This window comes from Pteropus medius, unplaced genomic scaffold (assembly GCF_902729225.1).
Source record: "Pteropus medius unplaced genomic scaffold, Ma_sr-lr_union100, whole genome shotgun sequence".
Taxonomy (NCBI): domain Eukaryota; kingdom Metazoa; phylum Chordata; class Mammalia; order Chiroptera; family Pteropodidae; genus Pteropus; species Pteropus medius.
The window spans coordinates 63,954,707-63,958,328 of record NW_024349800.1 but is presented as its reverse complement, the minus strand read 5'-3'; the positions used below and the strand labels follow the sequence as shown (position 1 = coordinate 63,958,328).

Sequence of the window (3,622 nt, the reverse complement as noted above, 5' to 3'; positions counted from 1 at the left end):
TTATTAAAATACAAATTCCAGGCTTCCAGCATCAGAAATTCTAATTTATGAGGTCTGGGATGGAGCATGGGAAAATGCATCATTTTTTTTCTCATTTACTAATTTTTAAAAAAATCCGTTTTAAAATAATTCTTTCGATCTCCTCTCCACCCTCTCCCCCCTCACCCCCTAGCTAATTTACTAAGGTGATTCTAATGTATATCCACGTTTGAGAGTAATGCACTTAGGTAAACATTACTGTATTTCACTTCAATTTAATAAACATTTATGAAGTATGTAGCATGTGTGAGGTGTTTTGCCCAAATAAGATGAAAAAGACACAATTTCTTCTTTGTTTCACAGTCTAGTAGTGGAGAAAGATAGGTAAAAACTAATTATACTCTAGTTTGAGAGAAGCCATAATGAACATATGTACACAGAATGTAGTAATTAAAATGGGCTGAAAATGACAAGACAGGAGACAGGGCAGTGAGGGATCCGGGTTTAGAAAGAAGAGGCTACCTAGTCATGGAAATTGCTCCCTGCATTTCAAAGACTGGTTCTGGATTATAGCTGATTTCCTATTAAAACAATAACCCAAACACTGTAGTCATTCTAATGAAAACCTAATGTGATTGAGCAATGTTCTGGAAATACTATGCACGAACTAGGATTAGTAATATAAATGTGGAAAGGAGAAAATAAATTGTTTTTATATATTGATGATCTGTTTGTGTACTAGAAAACTCAAAAGAATAAGTTGGAAAACTATAAAAAGTAATGACAATTTAGTAGCTAAAAATCTAACACAATACAAAAATCTATAGTGACAGAAAGCCGATCAGAGATTGCCTGGGAATGGAGTAGAAGGGTTAGGAGGGAGAGGTTACAAAAGGGCATGAGGAAATTTGGCAGGTTATAGATATGTTCATTGTTTCATTTGTGGTGATGGTTTCATGGGTCTATGCAAATGTCAAGTGTATCAGATTCTCACTTTAAATATGTGCAATTTATTGTACTTCAGTTATATTTCAATAAAACTGTAAAAAATGTAGTTCCTATATATCAATAACAACTAATTAGAAAATATAGCGGAAAAATTCCGTTTATTTTAGCATTAAAACTCGCAAAATATCTAGAATAACAATAACAAAAAGGTGAGGATTTCTATAAAGGAAAATACAAAACTACTGAGTCATAGAAGAAAACTTGAATAAATGGAGAGGTGTACCATGTCCTTGAAGGGAAGCACCATCTTAAAAGTGTCTTTCTTCCTAAATTGTCATGCAAAGTAAAAACAATGTCAATCAAAAGGACAAAGAGTTATTTTCTTATTTGGGGGTGGGAGTGGGGCAAAGGAGTGGAGAATTTGCCGAACAAGGCAGTTGTGTGCATTAATCGTGTCTTTTGCTTTCTGTATTCTGACGTTTTGACATGAGAGTCTTTACTGACCTGGGAGTGATTGCCCCTCCTGGAGTTAGCCAATTCCTAGAGATTGCCTATGAGTATGTCTTTCAAACGAAGACAAACTATTCCAGAGCCCACACCTCCTAACACCTCCTTTATTTGAACTCTCACCTGATCCATCGATCTCACCACTGTTCCCTTCCTAATCACCAGGCCCAGTACCAGGGCCCGGTACCAGACAACTTGGGGCAGCCCCTGTGTCCTAGAGTCCACTGAAATTTTTCAAACCAGCCAGTCCTATGCCCGCTTACCCTGCTCTGCCTGATCCTTCCCATGAATAGCACAATAAAGGCTCTTGTCCTTAGTTTCCCCGCTCTCTCTCTGCCTCATGACTGACCCCAGTGCTTTCCTGTGTGGCCCTCTGTGGTGTGAGATGCCCTTCGTCTTCGGACTCCGGTATGTGACAAAGTATCTCTTAAATATCAGTTGTTTCCTGATTTGTTGGCTTTAACTGTGCCTAACAAAACATATATTAAAAGACTGCAGTTGGAGAATTCTAATAATGGCTCCCCAAGATTCCCTGCGCCTGGTTATTCGATCAAACGCTAACCTAGCTACTCCTGCAAAGGGACTTTGAAGATCTAAATTAAATCCTAAGTCAATTGACCTTAAAACACAGAGATTACTGAATGGCCTAATCCAATCAGGTAAACACTTTAAAAGCAGAGAGTTTTCTCTGGCTAGAGGCAGGAGAGGAAGTCATACAGAGATGTGCTCCTGCTGACTTTGAGGAAGAAGAAGCAGCTGCTCTCTGCTGTAAGCTGTGGTGGGGGCCACATACCACAGAACCACTGAGCTTGGAAGAAGACTCCAGCCTTAGGCGAGAATTGCAGCTCCACCGAAACCATGATTTCAGCTTCTGTGACCTGAGCAGAAGATCCAGCTAAGCTGTACTCCAGACTCCAACTCCATAGAACTGTGGAATAATAAATATGTGTAATTTGCAGCCACTGAGTTTGTGGTAATTTGTATGACAGCAGACAGTGGTGGTTAAGAGAATGGCCTCTGAAGCCAGACTGGGTTCATATATCAGCTTTGCCACTTACTAGCTGTGTGACCTTGAGGAAGTTACTTATGTCCCAGTTCTCTCATCTGGAGAGTGGAGATAAGTATAGTACCTGCCTCACAGATTAGTTGTGAGGATTATGTGAGTTAACGCATAGGAAGTGTTTATGGTATGCCTGGCACAGAGTAAATGCTCCTTAATTGTTTGCCATGTTTATGCCTCTAAATTTAGATGGAGAAATAATCAGTCAAAAATAACCAAGGATAGGATGTGGTTCCATAGTGTAGCAGTTAGCACGTCTGCTTTACACACAGAAGGTCTTGGGTTCACGCCCCAGTGGAGCCACAGTCCATGGTCTATGGCCATGCCACCCTGAACAAGCCCGATGTCTGATCTCGGAAGCTAAGCAGGGTCGGGCCTGGTTGTACTTGGATGGGAGACCACCTAGGAAGACCAGGTGCTGTAGGTATAAATAATAATAAAAAAATAAAGAAAGAAATAACCAAAGATAAAAAGTGTATAAGATTAATGAGAGGGCTAACTCTATTAGTTATTAAAAAAACTTATGAAACTACAATAATTAAACTAGTATGGTAATAGTTCAAGACTAGACCATTACTCAATAGAGTAGAATCAATAACCAGATACACACATGTGAACACATGTATCCATTCATTAAACAGATATTTACTGAGTACTGTTCTACACTCTGGGGATATGGCAATACAACAAAAGAAAAGCCCAAACAAAACAGGGATCTTGTTCTCAGGGATCTTATACCTTAAAACATGGAGCCAGACAATAAATGAATATATAATGTTATATGGGGAATAAACACTATGAAGAAAGCCAGTTGAGATAAGAGGGATGGGGAGAGATGAAGAGTGTTATTTTGAAAAAGGTGGCTAAGGAGTCACCTTGATGAGTGAATAAGGAGTCACGCAAATATCTGGATGAGTGCCCAGGTGGAAGGAGAAATAAGTACTGATGCACTATGGCAGGTACAGTGACCTGCTCAAAGTTGGTATGTTTAAAGCAAGAACAGAACAAGAGCCAAAACGAGGCCAGGAAAGGCCTTCTGTGAATTTTTAACCAGAGTGTTGCCAAAAAAATATACAAGACAGTAGTTACATTTTAATTTCAGAAACACAACGAATAATTTCTTTTTAG

The 3,622-nt window shown here is 39.2% G+C and overlaps 1 pseudogene; it reads left to right on the top strand.

The window, feature by feature from the left end:
- The first annotated feature begins 2,806 nt into the window (after positions 1 to 2,806).
- On the top strand, positions 2,807 to 2,921 carry LOC120622469 (uncharacterized; annotated as a pseudogene).
- The last annotated feature ends 701 nt before the right edge of the window (positions 2,922 to 3,622 follow it).